This window comes from Cryptomeria japonica, chromosome 10, assembly GCF_030272615.1.
Source record: "Cryptomeria japonica chromosome 10, Sugi_1.0, whole genome shotgun sequence".
NCBI lineage: Eukaryota > Viridiplantae > Streptophyta > Pinopsida > Cupressales > Cupressaceae > Cryptomeria > Cryptomeria japonica.
Window position 1 is genome coordinate 207,158,533 of NC_081414.1, and position 25,760 is coordinate 207,184,292.

Genomic DNA, 25,760 nt, shown 5'->3' on the forward strand with positions numbered 1-25,760 from the left:
TGACAAAGTCAAAAGATACATGGGAAGATTTATGAATTTCATACAAAGGATTTGACAAAGTAATATTTGTAAGGTTTCAAACATTTTGAAGGGATTTTGAAAATAATAGGATGAAAGAAGTTGAGTGTATTCATGAATTCATTACTAGGACTCAAGATATTGTTAACCAGGTCAAAGTTCAAAGAGAAATTGTCACAGAGAAAAAAATTGTATAGAAATTTTTAAGATCTCTTCCTTGAAAGCTTGACCAAGTTGTGATACCCATAGAAGAGAGTAAACATATAACTACCTTCTCGGTTGCAGAATTGATAGGTTCTTTGCAATCACATGATGAGTGTATACAATGTTCTACAAAGAGCCTAGTACAAGCTTTCTAGTCTACTGTGACAATTGAAGAAAATTATTTGAAACCTCCTTTTCACTCCACTAAATATCAAGGAGAGTCTTCTTCAAATAAAGGATGTTGTAGAGGAAGAGGAAGACAAAGCAACAGAGGAAGAGGAAGAAGTTTTGTGGATCGTAGAAACATCTAGTGTCAGTATTGTGACTAGTTGGGCACTATGAATTTGATTGCAAAAAGAAGAAATGTGTTTTGAAAAAATCAAGAGCCAGCTATGCTGAAGAGCCTTTTGAATAAGTTAAGTAAGTTTCACAAATTTTTCACATGAAATTTTCTAAAAGAAACTCAAATAGATGTGTAGTTCCTAGATAGTGGTTTCTCAAACCATATGATAGGTAAATCAAATCTCTTTGTCAAGTTGAATGACTTTGTGAAAAGTCAAGTTAAATTTGGTGATGATAAAGAGATTGATGTAATGGGAAGAGTTGTCCTAACATTAAAAACTAAGAAAGGAGATACTACTTTAATTCGTGATACTTTTAATGTGTTAAAGTAGAGAATGATCTTTTAAGTATTGGGTAGCTTCTAAAAATAAAATCATAAGGCCATGTTTGAAGATAATTGTACCAAAATATTTGATAAATCTGCTAGTCACCATCTTGTAGCAAAGGCTTATATGATAGAGAATAAGATTTTTCTTGTCACATTGGGTTCTACTAAGATGCATACTCTCAAAGGAACCACAAATTATTTATGGTTATGGCACCAATGATATGGTCATCTAAATTATCAAGGACTAAGTTGTCTTCAAAAAGAAGAATATGGTGAGAGGACTCCGAGTAATTTAGGCAAAACAAGAAGTGTGCTTAGGGTTTGTACTTGGAAAGAATCATTGCTATAGGTTCCTAATGAAAAAATCATGGAGGGAAAAAAAAACTCTAGAGTTTGTGCATGCTAACATCTATGGTGACATGCAAGACAATCTTTGGGTAAGAATATCTATTTTTTGACATTTATTGATGATTTTTCACATCACACTTGGGTTTATTTTATCAAATAGACATTAGGGGCTTTTTTATGTTTCAAGGACTTTAAGGCTTTGATAGAGAAGAAAAATGGGTATTCTCTCAAAATACCTAGAACAGATAGAGAGGGAGAGTTTAATTCTAAATAATTTTATTTATTTTTGTAGCACTAATGGCATCAAAAGACAACTTATTGTTGCCTATACCCCATAACAAAATATAGTTTCTGAAAGGAAGAATCATACAATTATGGAGATGGCATGAACAATGTTGTAGTCTCAAAATCTTCCCCATTGATATTGGGGAGTTGCTATAGCCACCACAGTATACATCTTGAATAGAATCCCTACAAAGTTGGTTAAGAATATGACTCCAAAGAAAGATTGGAGTATTCACAAGCCTTTAGTGGCTCACTTTCATTTATTTGGTTGTCTAGACTATGTTTATGTTCTAGATTAGACACGAAAGAAGTTAGATGCAAAATCCCAACTTTGTATATTTGTGGGCTAGTCTGAAGCAATTAAAGGGAAATTTTTTTATAATCCTAATAAAAAGAAATGAATCATCAATCAAGATATGGTTTTTGATGAAGGGGGAGTATTACAATGTAATAAATGTTATCAACAAAATATACCACTCATCATGGGTATTGAAGATGATCATGTTCCTCCTCTTCCCACAAGTTCAAGTGGAAGTTCAAGCTCCAATTATAGCTCAACCATGATCCCTCCAAGATTGTATCCTTTGAGTTTGACAAATAGCACATCATCAATTGATAGGTGGAGTCTAGCATCCAATCCAAGTTCTTCTTGAAAGGTATGAAATTTGAATGAAACTAATCAAAGGAGCTCTAATATTAATACAACTATCAATTTTTCTTTGTTTAGTTCAATTCATTTTGAGCCTTCTATGTATGAAGAAGAAGTTAAAGAAAAAGTATGGATTGATGCTATGAATGAGGAGATGCATGCAATTGAATAAAATAATGCATGGGAGTTAGTGCAACTTCCTAAGGGAAAACAAGTAATTGGTGTCAAATGGATCTACATGGTTAAGCATCATGTTGATGGTTCTATGAAAAGAGAAAAGGAAAGATTAGTTGCACAAGGATTTTCCCAAACACCTTGAGTAGATTTTTTAGAAACCTTTGCTCTAGTTGCAAGATTTGGTGTAGTTAAGTTTATCTTGAATATCACTGCACAACACAAGTGGCCAGTTTATCAGATGAATGTTAAATTAGCCTTCTTAAATGGTTACATTTATGAGGAGGTCTATGTGGAGCATCCTATTTGCTATAAAATAAAATGTAAATAAAGGGTTGGTATACAAGTTGAAGAAAATATTCTATGGATTTAAGTGAACTCCATGTGCATGGTATGCAAGGATTGATATTTATTTTCTATAGAAAGGCTTCCATCAAATTTGTCATGCCCAATATTTTAGCTAAGGAAACCCAACCAATTTTTTTCTTTTAGTAAAACTTTGTTAGAAAATTACTATAGTCTTAATTATGAAGCACGACATGGAGATGAACTAATAGCACTAGGTTCTAATGCTTTTGCAACCTAGTTGTGCCAACCCTATCATTCAGATGTAAACTCCTTATTTTAAAACAATAATTCAATCCTTCTTAAATTTAGTTTTTTTCATTTTTTAAGTAACTAGTAGAATAGAACTTTCTTACTGGTAATATAGCATTATTGCTATCAAATATTATGTGACACTTCATTATTAAATTTATTATTCCATTGTTTGTATCAGGTTTGGCATTTGCAATACATCCATTGCTAGCATTACACTTCAATGGTACATTACAGACCTCTTGTGTCCACCTGGACATTGCTCACAACTAGATATTACAATCTGTAATTTTTTTTTAATATATATATTTTACTACTTTTTAAATAATTCACTATGTTGTTATTATTATTATTATTCTAATGTTCATGTATCAAATAATGTTACTACTAGCTCTATTGCGAGTAACACATTACAAATGATAGTAGTATTACTAATAATGAAAAGTTAGTAGCATTCCATTAACATAATCACTCTATACAAATAATATTATTAGGGAAAGTTAGGAATATTAATATTCATAAAATGAGATCTTATACCAAATCTCTTACTCTTTTCATGGACATCATTATTATTAATTATTAGAAGTTACTACTAACAAAAAAGTAATAATTCCAACCCAAAACTCAATTTAATACCCATCTATAAAATAGAAATAATCCATTAGCACACTTGACTCTCTTAATATGTATAAATATCCTTTTTTTTCCATTATTACACAATCTATTCAATTATTATTATTATTTTGTGTTTCCCTAGGATTAAATAAGTTTCTTTACTCTCTAAAAGAAGTATCCAAATAATATGCATATTTATTTATCAACTAATATAATTTTATATATCTACACAATAAAGGATTTAACTCTTATTTTAAAATTCTATTATAGAATAACTTCAATTTTATTTTTTCTGCAATTCTAAATAGGATATCAAAATATAAATATTTAAATTTCTAACTTAGAAACATTATTTTTCATTATGTTGATCAATGATCTTATCATTATTTTTCATTATGTTGATCAATGATCTTATCATTATTTTTCATTATGTTGATCAATGATCTTATTTATATAGGTAATATCATACCTCATGGAGAGATTTCAAGCTGAAATTAAGAAAGAATTTGAGATGTCAAGTTTGAGACTAATGCATTACTTTCTTGGTGTGGAGGTTCAACAACACTGTGAAGGTATATCCTTTTCTCAATCCCCACATTTAGCTAATTTATTGAAGAGGTTTAGAATAAAATCATGCACTTCAGTTGCCACTCCTATAGCCCTTGGTTAGAAATTAACCAAGGAAGATGCAAGTTCTAAGGTAGATGCCACCTTATACAAAAGTTTGGTTGGAAGCCGCATGTACCTCACTACTACTAGACCTGATATTATATGTTATGAGCCTTATCAAAGATCAATGAACACAGATGAAAAAATCATAGTTCTTAAACCAATCAAATCTTTTTTAATGTTGAACTGACCGATATACAAGAATATTTATGATTAATATATGATAAATAACCCCCAAGTCCTATAGTAATTGTATCTTGCATGATAGTCAGCTCTACAAATAGGTCAATTGTTGAAGATACAATAAATTTATTACTATGACTTCTTTTTAGATTCACTACAACTGATATTACAAATATCATTATGAATTCCATTAAAAAATATGCATACCTTATGCATCCCAACATCCTTTTGCCTACCATTGTTAGAGGGACCCAATAGCTACCTTTGGCCAATTGCAATTGGCACACTACAAAAAATAACAATACCAAAAGTAGTAAATTTTATCCAATCAAAATTTGATTGCCATAAATGATATTCCTTGACATTTATTATAATGGTAAATTAAACTTTCCCAAGAATATAGTTTTAGAAGGGGAAGGGAGGGAGGGAGAGGGAGAGAAGGGGGGAGAGAGGGGGAAAAGGGAGGGTGTGTGTGTGTGTGTGTGAGTGTGTGTGTGTGTGTGTGTGTGTGTGTGTGTGTGTGTGAGAGAGAGAGAGAGAGAGAGAGAGAGAGAGAGAGAGAGAGGAGAGAGAGAGAGAGAGAGAGAGAGAGATGAAGTGAGAGAGGGGAGGGAGGGGGGAAATGGAGAGAGAGACATGGGGGAAGAAAAGAGAGAGAGAGAGAGAGAGAGAGAGAGAGAGAGAGAGAGAGAGAGAGAGAGAGAGAGAGAGAGAGACAGAGAGACAGAGAGACAGAGAGACAGAGAGACAGAGGGGGAAAGGGGAGGGAGGGGGGAAAATGGAGAGAGATACATGGGGGAAGAAAAGAGAGAGAGAGAGAGAGAGAGAGAGAGAGAGAGAGAGAGAGAGAGAGAGGGAAGTATGGGAAGAGAGGGAGTGGAATGACCTTAACTATATATTATCAATTAAAAAAATTATAATATCTAAGTCGTAGTCAAAGTGGGAAAGAGAGAGAGAAATAAATATTGTCAATGTGACACATTTGACATGAGCCATAATTGGTGTTTTCCAAATGAAAAAAATATTTTTTTCAGTTTAGTGCATGCCTTGCACCATACTTTAAAAATGCATTTTTAGAATTTGGCATGTTCCATACTTGGCATGCACCAAAGTATTTATCTTGGGAAAAACCAAGTGTTAGGCTTGGATTTGCTTTCAGCATCCAACCCAAAGGCTTGAACCACCTTTTTAGGCCTAAAATGTGTTTTTCTTTTAAACATATAAAAATTTCTCACATTTTTATTTGCACTCTTCACTAGGTTTGCACACGTTTCAATGCAAACAAAAATAAACACAATGATGAATTTAAGATCTCTCTTAGCTATCAATCATATAGTTTTTTCATATTTTGATTCTATTTTTTAAGTTTTTCATCATTAACTTATTTTGTTAGTTTGTCTGTTTTTTGTCAAGAACCAACATGTCATATTATGAGCATATATTTTTACTCATTCAATGAGTTTTGAAACAAACTATATTTTGGAAACTAGAGTCCATTAAACATAAATTGAAAAAAATAATTAAATTTCAATTAGTTTTCTCAAATTTTAAGGGGGAGAAAATTTCTATTTTTTAGGATGTGTCCACTTCAAAAAATAATAAAAAATCATATATTCATCAAAATTAGCTAAAAATCTTAGCATAAAATACATGTTTGTAGATAATTTCTCACTGGAGTGATATTAAAAATTCTAAAAAGAGTTGACATTTTAGGGGGAGCACACCAAGTGCTATGTTATGTTTTTCTAAAAAATTAGGAGCACTTTGTGTGCTACCCCTTTTTTGAAACCCTTAATATTCACCATTTTCAAAACAAATTAGTAGTTTAGAAAGTAGAATTGGATTACTAAAACTCTTATTTTTTTTGCATGTTTACATTTTGAGTGTAACTATCTTCATTTTCCTGTCAAAGTCCAAACTTTGTTGATTTAAAGAAAAAATGGCATCTTAAGACCCCTTTCTGGTCCCCCATCTTGGTGTACTTACCCAAAGGCGTAGAAACAAAATAATATGGGGGAGTTTAGGTGAAGACAAAGTCATACAAGGGCTACAGATAAGTGTTTACGGTATGCCTCAAGCTTTGTTGAATGGAGATGATGATAGCACAAAAATAAGCGAAGAGTTTCATGAGAAAATTAGAGAATGAATGAAAGCCTAAAATTCAAAATTACTAATAATTTTAGATTTAACTCTTTAAAAATCCACACAAAATAAAGAACCATCTTTTATCCCTAATAATACACCTAATGCCAAACTAAAGAGGTTGCCTTTCAACCATGATAAAATGTCCTTAATTAACCTTTTCTTCTCCTAATCCTCTCCTACAATCTCATTAAAACATATTAATATATTAATTAATGTCTTTTCAAAATTAAAAAACATAGAAACAAAGATATAGTCTCATCAAAATTAAGTTTCCATAGATATATAAATATTAAACAAAAATAAAAGTGACATTTAAAAGAAACAATCTACCATTTCAATCTTATAATGTACAACAAATATATATTTTTTCAATTATTAGTTAAAATTTATTTTTTTAGTTTTCTTTATTTTTTATGATTTTCTTAAATAATGATATGAGCTTTAAAGTTTAAATATAAAAAATTAGATATAAATAATTGAATTTTAGAAATTAGAATAAAATAATATACATATAATAACATTAAATGTTTTGTATGTAATAAATATGATTTAAAATAAAATACAATAAATTTTTTAAAATAGATACATTTAAGATATTTATATTAATAAAATATAATATTTAATTATAAAATTTAACCTTAAATAATCTCTTAAGCATCTTATTAAATAAGTGAAAGACTCATTAAAATTAAACTAGATTTCTTTGTCATAAAGTGATATACTTCCAATGCCAATAGAAAGTAACCCATCCAATGGTATTTGTAGGATTTTGCCAAGATCAAGGGCATAATGAAAAGCATAAAAAGAGAGACAATAGAATGAAAAGAAGAAACTGTATTCTCATCAATATGGAAATGATCAACTAGATTAACCAATACAATGAATATAGGCCTACTTATATAGGCAAGGCCATATGGATGTACGAGCACACAATTATGACATGTGGCTCAATGAGAAACAAGGGTTGGTAAGAAATACTAGGGGTAGGTAGGAGAAATAATATAATATTCCACAAGAGGTGGATGACCCACCGAATGTGGAGTGTAACAGCAAAATAAGACCACAAAAGGTGGAATTTCTCCTACAAGCTCTATCCCTATGTGCACACTTCCCTAAGTGTCTCAAATCCAAACTACGAAGAGATGCATTATCCTAAGTTAACTTAAGTAAAGTGTAATAATATCCAAAATGAATATTTATTTACACCAACACCCCCCCTTAAGTGCAACTTAGGGGAATGAAGACTCAAGTCAACAATGCAAGATGGGTCTCGGCTACTAGGCCATGATAGGTACCCATGTACAATATGCAAATGCAAGAAAAACCATGCAATGCAATCTCTCACAAACAGAGAAAGGGAGAAAACCTAGTGGGAAAAAACTTCCCCCCAAAAGAGAGATGAATGTACAAAAGACTCTCAAAGAAGAAGGACAAAACCTCAAGGAGGAAAAAATCCCCCCCATAAGAGAGGAAGGAGAAGTCAGCTGACCCCCCCTAATGACACATCCCGCACCCCCAAGAGAGCTCGCAATTGCTGGAACTTACTCTCGGTGAAAGGTTTGGTGAATATGTCAGCAACCTACTCTGTTGTAGGACAATATTGTAAATCAATGACCTGCTCCTGAATGAGCTCTTGGATATAGTGCATATCAATCTCGACGTGTTTGGTCTGCTTGTGCTAGATCGGGTTCTTTGAGATTGCAATAGCACTCTAATTGTCACAATGTAGAACTGTCAGTCATGGAATGGTGAATCCAAACTTTGTGAGAATCTACTGGAGCCAAATGGTCTCAGTCACTGCGTTAACAGCGCCTCGATACTCAGCCTCAGTTGAAGAGAGAGCAATAGCATGTTGCTTCTTGCTCTCCCAACAAATGGGGCCCAAACCAAGGTGAAAACTGTAACCAGAAGTAGACTTATGATCATCAAGATCGCCAGCCCAATCGGAGTCTATGTAACCAACCAAGTGAAGTCCTGTGCCTGCTGCATAGTGAATCCCATAGTGATGTGTACCCTAGATGTAACGAAGGATGTGTTTGGCGACTTTCCAATGAAGCTCATGTGGTTCCTGCATGAAGCAGGAAACCATGCCAATTGCAAATGAAATATCAGGGTGTGTATGAGTCAAGTAGATGAGACTACCCACAAGCTAATGATACAAAGTGGCATCAACTGGTGGAGAAGAACACTGAGCCTCAAGCTTGACTCATGAAAGAAAGGGAGTCGGGGCAGGCTTACAATCAGCCATATGAAAGCATGCAAGTAGATCAAGAGCATACTTGAGCTGCGATAGTGTAATCCTGGAAGGTGACTGTGAAATCTCTATCCTGAGAAAGTAGTGCAAAAGACCCATGTCAGTCATAGAAAATCTATCATGCAAAGCAGATTTGACCCTGCTAATGATGGATGCGGTACTCCCTGTAATGATCAAGTCATCAACATAGAGCACAAGTATCAAGTGAGAGTCATCCTATCACAAAATGTAGACATTCAGATAGGAATGACACCTGGTGAACCCTACGGAGAGAAGAAAGGAATCCATCTTGGTGTACCAAGCCCTGGGGGCCTGCTTAAGGCCATAGAGAGATTTCCTTAGTCTGCAAACCAAGGAAGTATCCTAGATGAAACCTTATGGCTGCTCCATATAAATCTCCTCATCAAGATCACCATGAAGAAAAGAACTCTTCACATCCATCTGATGTACAGCCCAACCATGAGCTACAGCAATAGCAAGTGTCAAACGAATGGAGTTCATCTTGGCTATGGGTGCAAAGGTCTCAGTATAGTCAACACCTGCAACCTGAGAGAAACCTTTCGCAACAAGCCAAGCCTTATACTTATCCACACTACCATCCGCTACAAACTTGGTCTGATAGATCCACTTACATAAAACCATCTTTCTCCCCTTAGGGAGATGGACTAAATCTCATGTGTTGTTCCTCATCAAGGAACTATACTCTTCCTCCATAGCTTGGTCCCACTCAGGAACCCTTGATGCTTCCCTAAATGTCTGTGGATCGGAAGCGGTAGCAATGAATGCATGTGGTAGATCCTGATGTTGTGATCAAGTTCTCCATGTATCTGAAGGATCCTCAACAAGAGAACCCATGGACTCAAGTGTCTATCGAGCCTAATGAGGTCTAGATGGAGGTGGAGAATGAGGCTCTTCAACTGCAAGTGGACCTTGTGGAGGTCTAACCCTGCGAGTTGGAGTTGAAGGAGTCTCATCATCTGAATCACTAACATCACTATCCACAATGGAGGAAGGTAGAGGAGGTAGAGAGGTGAAGCTAGGAGAGCTTTCCTTCAAAGTGAACACTCCTCTCAATGAACACCTCATGTGTCTTAGGATCCATCAATTTGTATGCCTTAACACCCTTAGGATATCCAACAAATATGCAAGGCCGACTTTGAGGTTCCAATGCTTTGTGTTTCTGCGGAGGTATGTGAGCCCATGCTGGACACCCAAAGACTCTGAAATGTCTCACAATCAGTTTCCTACCAGCCCAAGCTTCAAAACAAGTAATACCTTACAAAGCTTTGTGAGGAACCCGATTCTGGATGTGTGTGGCACAACTGATAGCCTCTGCCCAAAAGGCGGGATCAAGAGAACATGCATGTATCATACAGCTAGCCATTTCTTTGAGAGTTCTATTCTTGTGTTCTGCAACCCCGTTCTGCTATGGAGTGTATGCGATAGAATGCTGAAGATCAATCCCCTCAAATGTAAAACAATCCTCAAGTCTTTTGTTCACATATTCCCTTCCATTATTTGTATGAGGAATCTTGACCTTTTTCCTTGATTGCTTCTCCACACGAGTCTTGAAGTCCTGAAATCTATCAAATACTTCACTCTTATGAATGAGAAAGTAGACCCAAGTGAAGCGGGAGTAGTCATCAATGAAGGTGAGGACATAGCGGGCCTTACTAAATGAAGGTGCTAGAAATGGACCTACTACATCATTGTGAACAAGTTGAAGCACTTCCAAAGCTCTCTAAGCTTTCCCCTTATCAAACTTCTCTTCGGGATGCTTGCCCATGGAACAACCTAAACATACACCCTCTGAAAAACTAATTCGAGGTAGACCTGTGACCATGTCTTTAGTGCTGAGATGTTGAAGATAGCAGTAGTTGAGGTGACCAAACTGCTCATGCCATAGCTTAATTTTTGAATTTGAATGAGTAAGCAAGGTCCTAGAAGGTGAACTTGGCACAAAGTGGGAGAATGAATAAAGCCTTGAGTTGTCATTGACTTGTCCCACTGCTACCAAGGCATCATCATCAAGTTCCTTTCCACAACTAAATCTGGTGTAAACCCAACCTTTTTTCCATTCCCATAGTGAGTGATTTGGTAGATAGAGAGAAGGTTAGTAGACAAGTTAGGAACATAGAGAATATTCTCAAAGGTTCCATCATCCATGTCAACTGAATGTTTCCCTTCAACCTCTACTTGTGTATAATCACCTATGTAAATGTGAGGTACCTCAGATGGCTCCAATGAAGAAAACTGCTCCTTTGTAGAATCCATGTGATATGAGGCACCCGAGTCAAGTATCCATTGTTGTGAAGAACCTATTGTAGCCACAAACGCTTGCCCTTTTCCCTTAGAATGTGAGGAAGAGGAAGGAGATGAATCCTTCTTTATGTAGGCGGATGGCAAGTTGATGTTGTTTTTCTTAAGAAGATTGGTTAACTCATCAACTTGCTTTGCGTGGCATCGATGCTCATCATGACCATACTTCTTGCAATATCCACAAGTTGGTTTATCCTTCTTAGGTGGTGTCCCCTTCTTGGAAGAGGATGTAAAATCGCCTTGTGATGGAGAGGATGATTGTACTTTCTCCTGGTGTGGCTTAGACTTGGATTACTTCTTCTTCTTGTTGGAATCTTTGCGTTGACTTCCTTGATTCCCTTGATTAGCCACCAAAGCCTTGGACTTTGAAGACTTGAGAAGTCCCATGTTCAACAACTTAGATTGTTCCAATATCAACATTTCTGTGAAAGCATCAAATGAAAGCATAACATAGGAACTCCCCACTATCAAACAATGAGTTTGGAAGCTAGACACAAATGATGCATATTCTGGTGCAAGCTTGTCCAACAAGTTGAATATCAACTGAGCATCCTTTTTGTCAATTCCACAATCCTTAAGCTTTGCTCTTAGCTTATTTGCTTTGGTGACATAATCTTAGATTGTATCAAAACTCTTGGGATCCAAGTTGGTGAGCTCATTGTCAATTTTGTAACCTCTGATTTCATCAACCTGACCATACAATTTCTGAAACATATCCCAAGCCTCCTTGATTGTTGTACACTTCTCAATATGAAAAATGAGATCATCTGATACATACTTGTGCAAAGTTCCAAGAGCCATGCAATTCTTTGTGAGCCATTCTAACTGAGCATTAGTATCAGCCTTAGGATCAGGTGGTGCTGCTATTGTTCCATCTATGTAATGCATGAGACCTTGTTCCATTAATTTACTCCATACTTTAATTTTCCATGATGCATAATTATGTGGAGTTAAAGGTAGAAATTTATGAGGACTCATTGCAACAAAAATGAAAAAGCACAAAGAGAGGCACAATCACATAAGACACCCCCCAAAATTTACTCAATCAAAGAACCCCCCCAAAAGTGATGATTAGGCACTTTATAATTAGTGCATTTATAATGGGCCACTTGCCAAAAATGGCAAAGTGGACTTCTGCTTAAAATTTTACAACTACCTCAATAAGGCCAGAGACTCAAACTAATAATGCAAGAGATCTAAACTAAGATCCAAGCACTTTACAAGTACCTAATAGGCCAAATAAGACCAATATTTGAAAGTACAACTTCGACTCAAAATCTCTAAAATTTGATCATAGATTATGAAAGAAGACAAAAAAAGATGCACTTTGAAAAAAAATGGCACTTGAAAAGGAGGTCGTATGAGCTCAAACGAGGCCTTTGAAGTTGCAGAATTGAGGATTAGATAGGTACAACAGAGAGAATCCAAAAATTCCAAAAAACCTATACACTAAAATCGGAAAAACACCACACCACTATGAAGATCATGAAATTTTAGCCCATTTCAAAAAAAATTGCACCAAAAAAGGAGCAAAAATGAGCAAGATATGGCCATTCGAAGTTGAACTGCAAAATCAAAAAGCTCAATGAGAGGGACCTGCCAAATTTTTTTAAAATGATGACATTAGCAAACTATGGGGTTAAATTTGATGACCATATGACCATCACGAAAACTTCTCCTTGCTACTGACTAGGCGTCCGTATAGTACAGACTGATGACGTGGCGCGATCTGGTTGGCCAAAAAATATTATGTGGCAGTACGAAAATCTAGCATGGCAGGCTGATTTGGCTGCTGACATAGCACGATCTGACTAGGCGTACAATCAACTGCATGGCTCTACGCTAATGAGGCAAGTGACGTGGCGGTGCTAGGTGGCGGTCGGGGTGGGGGCCACGCAGGAGAAAGGGCTGCCGAAAGTGGAGGGTCTCGCCTGTCGGAAGTCCGGCGGTTACCGGAGGTGCTGGCGGAAGGAAGTGCCGGCGGTGGAGGGTCTGGCGCTGGCAAGCGGAGGTGCTGACAGAGAAAGCTGCCATTGGCGAGAGGCTCTGACAACAGGTAAGGACATCGTCGGGGAGGCGTCGGAAGTCCGGGGAATAGCGGGAGCACGCGTAGACTTCCATGCAGCAGTACAACGGTGACAGACCTGCAGACCACGCAGGGTATGGAGAGCACGGGGGGGGTCTGGGGACTCCCAAAAATATTAAAAAAAAATTCGAAATCTGTACAATAATAGCCAAAAATGGTTAAAAAATGTTTCTCACCAAAATAGGTCGACTTTATAGTTGAAATTCATGGAAACAACCTCCCGGATTCAACAGTGATGTCCAAATCATTGTACGACACCTCAAAAAATAAAGATCCCCAAATCCGAAAATAGAAGCCTCCAAAATGTCTCCAAAATTTTAATCAATGAAGCCCCAACAACTCTGATACCATGTAGGATTTTGCCAAGATCAAGGGCACAATGAAAAGCATAAAAAGAGAGACAATAGAATGACAAGAACAAACTATATTTTCATCAATATGCAAATGATCAACTGGATTAACCAATACAATGAATATAGGCCTGCTTATATAGGCAAGGCCATATGGATGTACGAGCACACAATTATGACATGTGGCTCAATGAGAAACAAGGGTAGGTAAGAAATACTAGGGGTAGGTAGGAGAAATAATATAATATTCCACAAGAGATGGATGACCCACCGAATGTGGAGTGTAACAGCAAAATAAGACCACAAAAGGTGGAATTTCTCCTACAAGCTCTATCCCTATGTGCACACTTCCCTAAGTGTCTCAAATCCAAACTACGAAGAGATGCATTATCCTAAGTTAGCTTAAGTAAAGTGTAATAATATCCAAAATGAATATTTATTTACACCAACAGTATTCAACATTAAAAAATAAAATCAATGCAGTTGTATGCAAACCTAGAATAATAACATGATGAACCAAAAAGCCTCTGAAATCAATTGTTAAGAACAATGAATTTTTATTATCGTTAATAGCATTATTTAAAAAAACATTTCTTAAAAATAATTTTTACAAATTATATTTATAAATATTATGAAGACAATATTAAATAGTATAAGTCCAAAAGATTGATAATTCTAGTCAAAAGCTATTCAAACTTCGACCAATTACCGATCAAAAAAAATTAATTAATATTAAATTTACAATTTATATATACATAATATAGAAAAACGTTTTAAGAACATATATTAAGTTTTCAAGCTTAGGCTGTACGATACTTGTCACAGAGATTTATAAGTGTCACACCTATTTTATAATCTGTCTTTCGTTTTCTGCAAATTTCTACACGCTTGCATTCTACGTGTCTTTATTAAAGTTGGTCCGTTGTGGTATAAATAATGTGACTCTGTATGATGCTCATCAAGTGAGTTAAAAGAGTCTTTTAATGGAGATTAACACTATTGGAATGCTTTCTCATCATCTCTATACTGATGATCTAATTAAAAACAAATGGTGAGTTTTTTTTTTAATATGTTTTAATACATAAAATAAAGTACTCTAGTTATTTATTTATAAGAACATTAACAGTAAAGAGAAGACTAGTAGAAGTGTGTTCACAAGATAAAAATCAACGTAGTCAATTATTATATATTTTTTATTTCTAATATATTTATAAAATTTTTAAAAATCATTGTATACTAAGAAATATTCATGTTTATGTAGGAAGGAGAAGAGAATGGTGGCTTTTGCAGGAATGTAGATGTTTCTGAATTGAGAATCTTAGAATTATTTTCTTTGCATCTTGAAAAAGGAGGTTTATTAAGATATTGTTGAGATCCAAAATGAACAGTTACGCAAGTCCTCCTTTTTTTGGTGTGGATAAAGTTTTTAAAGAGAGGAGAACAATATATAATATTTGTATCACCAAGATTAGCTTTTGTGATCTTCAGTGATCAAAGTTTTAATCTGCTATGATGCTTCAAAAAATTGGTAATGTTTTTTAAGAGAGGAGAACGATATATAATATTTGTATCTGCAAGATTAGTTTTTGTGATCTTTAGTGATCAATGTCATTTTGTATGCTATGGAGAGGAGATGTGTTTTTGGATATAAATGAATTATTTATGGATCTGATTCACAAATCTTCAATACTACTGAATGAGCCACTTTTGAATCCTGCTAACTAGCATTTAGCTGTGGTTACTCAGTAGATTCTTAGTCTCTATGGGTTTTTCTTTAGCTATGTTACCTTTTCTAGCATTCTCCTAGAATGCAATAGAGTTGCAGATTGTCTAGTGCCAAATGGACATTTGATCACGTTTGGAATGTTGTCTATAAAAAAAATTTACATTTTGATTTATCTCATCTCATCTCATTGATCAATTAGTTGTTGGGGATGAAACTATTTAAGTGATTGTTCTTATTAATCTGATTCTTGTAAAAATGATTTAAAGATTTTCAACTTTCAAGTGCCACATAATAAAAATAATTTCACCATAAAATTCTTATACTGTTTTGTGTTTAAAGTAGAGCTTTTAATTGCATTTCTCTCAAGGAGAGATTGTTTTGATCGTGTGACATTAGTGTTAAACTGGAACTGAAAAACCTTTTAATCACAAAATTTTGCCCTGATGAAAAAGAGAACGTAACTGGCTGTTTGAATTAAGTCTTAATGTTTTCAAATGATTTAAGCTTTAATAATAATAATTAATATAGTTAAAGCGTAATTAATAATAAGTATTTACCGATATGGTTACACTGGATTATTTAAAATTGCAGAAACTGTAAAGCACCATTCTTCCAATTGATAAAAAAATTCAAAGCAATCAATTGGAGGTATGTGATATTGAACGGTCAGCATTGATTGTTTTCTCTCTTTTCTTCATAGGTTTCAATTGTCTTTGTAGTTTTAATGGTAGTTTCTAAATCAGCGAGAATTTCAGGAATTGCCTTTGTAGTTTTAATGGTAGTTTTAATGATTGCTACAAGTTTTACTAGCAGATTGTAAGTATAAAAAATATTGTTACTCAAACTAAAATGGAGCTTGATCTTGAGGTAGCCATGATTTAGAGGTCAAAAGTTTCCCCAGGAGGAAAAATAATTCCCTTATGGCATCAAGTACGTGAAATAAAGCCTTTCAAACTATTGCCTGTATAAACTCTTGCTCATCATTTCTTTAGTAATCATCAAACTCATATTCAATTTTACAAGCAAATTCCCTATTATTGTGCTAAAATGAATTGACCAAATTTGCACCTTCAAATAGAAATGAGATCCAATATTCATCATCAAATCTCCACCTTCAAATAAAAATGAGATCCAATCTTCATCACTATGATCTTGGCTTTGATGAACTATTTTTGTTTGTTCAATGAGAAGACATCAATAGAGAGGGCATGTAATCTGATGGTGATCAATCCATTTATCCAAACAATCCCTATGAAATATGTGAGATTTTTCACACAATGCACTCTAAATTAGTAAAACAATGGATTTTAGGGTTGAGATTCTTGCGAGCCATTGGATTTACATAATCATTGAAACTTTATCCCTTTTTTATTCCCTATAAAATCCCCATAAATTAAATTTCTATGTTAATCAAAATAAATCTTGTGACTTAAGTTCCCCACATGTTATAACATAGATATATATTTATTCCCTTCTTAAAATATTATGATAAATTAAACGACACTAACATTAGAATTCAAGTTTATATATTATTGTTATAACCTTAAAATTGAGTTGTATGCAAAGTTCATTACATAGGAAAAAGATTGGATGAAAATGATGAGTAGTTTTAATGAAGTTTAATCTACTTAAGAATGACAAAAAGAAAAAGTACGAAATTAAAAAAACTAAAAAATAGATATCCTATTTTCAATTCATCATTTTATTTTTAATCTCTCTTTTGATCCATGAAGGTGAGTGAGAGGGTTGATTTGGATTGGGGTTGTGGAGGGATTCTTTAGCATTTATTCATTTGTGAATTTTTCTAGGTTGACATTTATTCATTTTCAAAATATTTAAGGTTTTTATATAACTTTTGGTTTTATTGTATTTAATAGAGGGTTTTACATTTTATATTTTTGTATATGTTGCAAGTATGTTTTCATTATCTTTATGAATAACTTCTTTTCAATTTTAATAAACTCATTTGAATTGCAAAAATGAGATCAATGCATTGTAGAAGGAATGCAAGATGCCAGTGAGAGATGTAAATCTATTTTAGAACTAATTATTGATTCATTTAACAATTAAAAACAATGAATTATTTCAATTTTAAAATTTGAAATGATTTGCATGCAAAAAGAAAAGGTAGAATAAAAATGTTATATGTCTAAATTAATTAAAGGTTATGAGTAAGATAATTTTAATTATAAGAAATTTTGAACTATTTTAAAATGTCTATATTTTAATTATAGTAAACTTTAAAATGTATTTATTTCATTAGAACAAAGCTTCAGGGTAATTATTTCATAAAAAAATTCAAATAAAGAAAAACAATATTCATAAGAAAAGTACACAATGTTAAATAATTTTTTAAGAAAAATACATAATGTTAAATAATTTTTTAATATTTTATAAAAAATGACAATAAGTGTTATGAATACATTATCTTACAATAGTTACCTATTTATAGCCTTACCTTAGAAATAAACTCTAATTAACTATAACCTAAACCCCTAAACCTAATCTCTCTAAATAAATGCAAACCCTAACCTAATCTTAAAGTTATAGTTTTTAAATTTTTCAAATTATATCATAAAATTTTAAACCCTTAATTAATTTTTTGGCTTGATTACCATTAGGGTTTGATAAACATTCAAAAGCATACTCTAATCATTTAAAGTTATATAAGTTTTGGTTTTAAATTTATTCTAAAAGTAATTGTTGATTAATTTAACAACATTTAAAAATAAATTTATTTTAATTTTAAAATTTGAATATTTTCATGCAAAAACAAAAAGGGTAGAATAGAAATTTTGTTAATATATTTAGATTAATTTCTTTTCTTATTTCAATTTCACAGCATAATCTAATAATTTAATATCAATTAAATTTTACTAATACCTATAGATTATAAGTTTAAGTTTTATTTTAAAATATATAAATAAGGAAACAAAATATTCATAATAAAAGTACATAATAATAAAGATTATTTTAATAGTTTATAAAAAATGATTATGAGTGTTATGAATGCATTATCCTACAATAGTTACCTACTAGCCTTACCTTCAAACTAAACTCTAATTAACTATAACCTTAACCCCTAAACCTAATCTCTTTAATTGAATGCTAACATAACCTTAAAGCTAACTCTAACAATATAATTTTTAAATTTTTTAGATTATATCATAAAGGTTAAACCCTTAATTAATATTTTGGTTTTATTACCATTAGGCTTTGATAAACATTAAAAGCATACTTTAATCATTGTTTTATTTTTAAATTTATTCTAAAACTAATTATTGATTCATTTAACAACATTAAAAAAATACAAACCCTAACTATAATGAAAACCTTACCATAATAAAACCCTCACCTTGACAATATCTTTAATCTAGACCTCATTGAACTCTAAAACATAACTTGACCCTAAACTTAAATATAACCCTAACTTCACCCTTACTACAATCCTAACCCTAACCATTAACACTAACACTTAACCTATGATACAAACCCTAACCCTTGAGATAATCCTAAATGTAACCCTAATCCTAAGCCTAACCATAATATTAACCCTATCCCTAACCTTAACCCTAACCATGATATAAATCCAAACCCTAACCATTAGCCTAACCCTAATAATGATGTGAACCCTAACTACAATCCTAACCCTAACCCTCTAATATAAACCTTAAACCCTTAACCCCAATCATAATGTTGTGATAAAAACCCTAACCCTAAAGACAAAACTAACCATAATCATAAATCCTAATCCTAAACCTATTCATAATCCCATGATATAAAGCCTAACCCTAGAAATAATCATAACAATAACACTAAATACTAATCCTAACAATAATTGTAAACCTAACCATAACCTTAACCATAAATCTAACCATTAACCTAACCTTAACGATGATGTAAACCCGTACTGCAATCCTAATCCTAACCATTAGCCTAACCCTAAAAGTGATGCAAACCATAAATATAAATCCAAACTATAACCATAACAATAAATATAAACCCTAAACCTAGACACAATCCTAAATGTAACCCTAAATCCTAAGCCTAACAAAAATCTTAACCCTTTCCCTAACCTTAATCCTAACCATGATATAAATCTAAACCTTAACCATTATCCCAAACTTAACAATGATGCAAACCATAACTATAATTCTAACCGTAACCTTTAACCCTAACTCTAACCCTCTAATATAAACCCTAACCCTAACGTTGTGATATAAACCGTACCCCTAAACATAAAATTAACCATAATCATAAATCCTAATCCCAACCCTGATCCTAAGCCCATGATATAAACCCTAACCTTAGAATTAGTCATAACAATAACATGAAACCCTGACCCTAACAATAATCATAACCCTAACCCTAATTCTAACCTTAAACCCTAAATCCAAAACCTAACCATTAACCTAACCCTAACAATGATGTAAACCCTTACTACAATCCTAACCCTAACCATTAACCTAACCCTAAAAGTGATGCAAACCATAACCATTAGCCAAACCCTAACCCTAACCATGTTGTAAATCCAAACTCTACCCATTAACTTAACCCTAACAATGATATAAACCACAAACATAATCCTAATCCTAACCCTAACCTTATGATATAAACCCTAACCATTAGCCTAATCCTAACAATGATGTAATCCCTAACTACAATCCTAACCCTAACCCTTAAAACCGTAACTCTAAGCCTCTAATATAAACCTTAAACCCTTAACCCCAATCCTAATGTTGTGATATAAACCCTAGACCTAAACACAAAACTAACCATAATCATAAATCCTAATCCTAACCCTAATCGTAATCCCATGATATAAAGCCTAACCCTATAAATAATCATAACAATAAGACTAAATACTAATCCTAACAACAATTGTAAACGTAACCCTAACCTTAACCCTAAATCCAAAACCTAACCATTAGCCTAACCCTAACAATGATGTAAACCCGTATGGAAATCCTAATCCTAACCATTAACCTAACCCTAAAAGTGATGCAAACCATAAATATAAATCCAAACCATAACCATAACAATAAATATAAACCATAACCCTAGACACAATCCTAAATGTAACCCTAAATCCTAAGCGTAACCATAATCTTAACCCTTTCCCTAACCTTAATCTTAACCATGATATAAATCTAAACCCTAACCATTAGCCTAACCTTAACAATGATGTAAACCCTAACTATAATCCTAACCCTAACTCTTAACTCTAACTCTAACCCTCTAATATAAACCCTAACCCTAACATTGTGATATAAACCGTACCCCTAAATAGAAAATTAACCATAATCGTAAATCCTAATCCCAACCCTAATCCCAAGCCCATGATATAAACCCTAACCCTAAAAATAATCATAGCAATAACATTAAGTCCTAACCCTAAAAATAATTGTAACCCTAACCCTAACTCTAACCTTAAACCCTAAATCCAAAACCTAACCATTAACCTAACCCTAACAATGATGTAAACCCTTACTATAATCCTAACCCTAACCCTATGATATAAACCCTAAATCCTAAGCATGACCACAACCTTAAACCTAACCCTAGCCTTAACCCTAACCATGATGTAAATGGAAACCCTAACCATTAACCTAACCCTAAAAGTGATGCAAAACACAACTATAACCCTAACCCTACACATAATCCTAAGCATAATCATAAACCATAAGCCTAAACATAATCTTGACCTCGACCCAACCCTAACCATTAACATAAACCTAAGAATGATGTAATATCTATCTATAATCCTAACCCTAACCATAGACATAAACCTAACCATAATTCTAAATATTAATCCTTTGAACCACAATCATAAACTTAACCATAACCCTAACCCTGATGCGAATCCTAACCCTAACATTCTGATATAAACCCTAACCATAAATGTAAAACTAACCATAATCATAAATCCTAATCCTAACCCTAAACCTAGAAATAATCATAACAATAATACCAAATCCTAAGCCTAACCATTAACCTAACTCTAACAATGATATAAACCCTTACTGCAACCATAACCCTAACCATTAACCTAACCCTAAAAGTGATACAAACCATAACTATAACCCTAGCCCTAACCCTGACCCTTAACCCTGAGTATAACCCTATGATATACATCCTAACCCTGCACATAATCCTAACCATAACCATAAATCCTAAGCCTAAACATAGTCTTAACCCTAACCCTAACCCTAACCCTAACCCTGACTCTAACCATTAACCTAACCCTAACAATGATGTAAAATCTATCTATAATCTTAACCCTAACCCTAGACATAACCCTAACCATAATTATAGATGTTAAGTCTAACCATAATCTTAAAATTAACCATAACCCTAACCATTGTGATAACCCTCACCCTAACACGGTGATGTATAAACTGCAACCCTAGACATAAAACCAACCATAAATGTAAATCCTAATCCTAACCACAATCTTAACCCTAACCCTAATCATGATGTAAATCCAAACCCTAACCATTAAACTCATCCTAAGAATGATGTAAACCCTACCTATAATCCTGACCCTAACCCATAATCATAACCACCATAGCCCTATGATATAAAGGTCCTAACCCTACATATAATCTTAACCATAGCCCTAAATCCTAAGCCTAACTACAATTTTAACATTAATTGTAACACTAAACATGATGTAAATCCAAACCCTAACCATTAACCTAACCATAAAAATGATGTAAACCCTAGCTATAATCCTTAACCCTAACCCTAACCACAATCATTACCCTAACCTTATGATATAAACTCTAATCATAGAGATAATCCTAACCATATACCTAAGCCTAACTAGAGCCTTAACCCTTACAATGATGTAAATATAAACCCTAATCATTAACCTAACCCTAACAATGATGTAAACCATAACTATAATCCTAACTCTAACCTTAACCCTAGACATGATCCTCACCATAATGATAAATCCAAAGCCTAACCACAATCTTAACCCTATCCCTAATCCTAATCATGAAGTAAATCCAAACCCTAATCATTAGCCTTACCTTGAGAATGATGTAAACCCTAACTATAATCCTAACCCTAATCATAGCCCTATGATATAAACCATAACCCTACACATAATCTAACCATAACCCTAAATCCTAGCATAATCACAATCTTAACCTAATCGTAACACTAAACATGATGTAAATCAAAACCTTGACCATTAACTTAACCTAAACAATGATGTAAAGCCTAACTACAACCATAACCCTAACCCTAATAGCAAGACAAAATCAACCCTATTCCTTATTGAATTATGCCTACTATTTTAAACTAAATCAAATCCTAACCCAAATAGTAAACCATAACGAACCCTGATCCTTATTGAATGAGGCCTACTATTTTGATTTCAATCCTAACTATAATTATAAATCTAGAATTGAACCAAATGGAATCCTAAACTATACAACAATATATATATATAAATTAATTTATGTCATGTCTTTCAATTCATGTTGCGATTGCTACTAGCTTATATATATTTAATAATATATATAGAATAAGCCGTATCCTTCTTAAGGAACCTATTGCACTTTAATGTTGATAAATCAATTAAAAAATAGGCGCCTCTAGAACGATACCTCTCCACTTATTCTATATATATTATTAAATATATATAAGCTAGTAAATTAACAAATCACAAACATAAAGAGCAATAAGTTCTTATGATAGTAAATATGGAATAGTGTAAACTTAATAGTAATATAATATTAATTGTAACAAAAATAATAATATTTATATAATATTATTAAAATAATTTAATAATGATTATAATAATATATTAAAGTAACAAAATTTAATCTTATATTATTACAATTAGAATAGAATATATTAATTAACATATTCATAATATTAAAATATATTGTTCTTATATATTGGGATTTCTACTACTATTAGAGCATTTGACTTTTCAAGATCTACTCTCATATTTGATAAATTTTTAGAGTCACTATTATTGACATTTATGTTGAGCGTATATAATTTGGAACTAAATTAAATCTGAAAGAAACCCTAACCCTTATTAAATTATTAATAAGAAGAAATTTATTGATACTATCATGACTGTAATTATTATAATACAATAATAATATTGTAATAATCCTAACAATATTAGTATAATACTAATATAAATAATAACATTATACTCTATTTAATATGTTAATATTAAATTTAATATTAATAATTATACATTGATTTATTTAATGTCTTATATGTGGCATTGGGACTCCTACTAACACATACACATACACATACACATACACATACACATATATACATGCATACATACATACATACATGTTAAGTTTTAATCTATATCTTCTTCTTATTCTTGTTTTCCATCCTCTTAAACTTTCAATTTTTCTTTTTCTTAATCTTGTAATATATCTTTTAGTACTCAGGAGCTTCCAGGCATTTCCATGACTTGCCTTATTAGTACTTTCCATTAATCAAATACTAGTGTAATGAGATTTTCTTTTTTAGAGTTAACTAGTTATTAAAAAATTTAATTTCAACCAATTACAAAAAAGGTTTTATTTTTGTTTTTAAAAATATTTTTATTTTCTAAAGTTACTTGTGCAATTTTTAAGTTTACATATTATAAAAATTATTTTTTTGTATCCTGATTGGCCAATACAACTTTTGTTGTTATAAGCGGATTTTTCGGAAATCTAAAACAAATAATGTTCATGACAACCACACAATACCAAGCATATCAGTAGTTTGGTGTTAAATATTTAGATTAATTAGTTTTATTGATGTTTTTTATTAAAATATTATCATATAAAATTTATTTTATTTAATTAATATACATAAAAAACTAAAAAGTCATGACAATTAATTATTAGTTTTATTGCTAACAATGTGAATATTCATTTCTTGCAACTCTTCAACCCTCTAATATACAACTCAAATTATTTAAGATTTCAATTACACTCAATTAAAAAATTAACAAAGGCAAGTACTCGCCACTATGTGACACTTGTTATTATTATTATTATCATTATTATTTAATTGCTCTTTCATTCAATATTTTTATTTATAATACTTTATATCTACTCTCCCAATAATTTTTCCCCCTTCTTGTTGTATTATAGAGTATGGTCCAACACAATGAAAATAAAAAATATGCACACTCAAGAAGCTTGCATGATAATTCATGGATTGAGAAAAAATAATTCCATCTGGTTAACAATTAATTAAATTTATTTATTTATAATTAATATTAAAATTTGATTTTATATATGTATATGTATAACTTTTTAATAATAATTATTTTATTATATTAATAATAATCTATATATAAATTATTTATGTAAGATTTATCAATTTAAATAAATATCATTTGCCTCTCCCTCCATCATGTTCTTATGGGCCAATTTTTTTTAATATTCTTTTAATTTATAATAAATATAAATTCTTATTTCTAAGTAATGTATTTAGTCTATATTAATTTAATTTACATTTAAGAAGTATTTTGATTAGATTTCTCAATATTTTTATTAAATGTATTTTAAAACTAATAAAATAAGACGTATTATCATCAAACTAAAACACTGTAAAGAAGTTTTTGCATAAATGTAGAATATTAATAAAGGCCACAATATTTAAGGAGGGAGAATAAAAGCCGCAACTACTAAAAAATGGTATCAAACCTCAAGCATCAACATCTCCCTCTTATTTGCCAAGGCTAACCCTAATATGGCCTCCTTTTGTAGGATTAAACAAATCCCTACTTAAATCAACCCTCTTCATGTGATCGAATAGAAAAATCCCCCTACTCCCCCTTCTAAGGAAATTGATGTAGTGGACTTTGAGTAGGAAGAGGCTTCTGAGGACTTTGATTCTTCCTAGACCATAGGTTTCGAGTAGTCTCTAGTTAATTTTGCAGAGGAAGCCCACTTCACACCTACTGTAGGCCCCCCTTCCCTAGTTTCAGGTGATTATACCCTTAAGCATGATTCCCCTACTATGGCAGATAAAGTTAGTGGTCTATGTGAGGTCATCAACATACAAGATGCTTCCATTCACTAACTCCTTTCCTAATTGAATCTAGCCAAGAAAAAGATCAACAAATTGGAAGTGGTGGCTAAGGTGGAGGCTCATAGTGATAGTTGGACTATGGAAGAAAAATATTAGAGGGTTTGGAAGGTAGCCAATGACATGGCAGAGAAAATAGAAAACTAGGAGGTCATGGTGGAGAAACTTAAAGAGATCAATACAAATATCAATCTGAGGGATGAGAGGAAGGATATTGAATAATTAAAGGAAAATAATGAGACCCTAAAACAAAAAGTACAGGAGATGACTACCATGAGATAATATATGGAAATGAAAAACTCTACCTCTGCATGCCATTTAGAAAGAGATTGAAAGGAGGAATTGAAAGAGGAAGCAACATCTGAAGTCTCCAACAATTACATTGGACCCC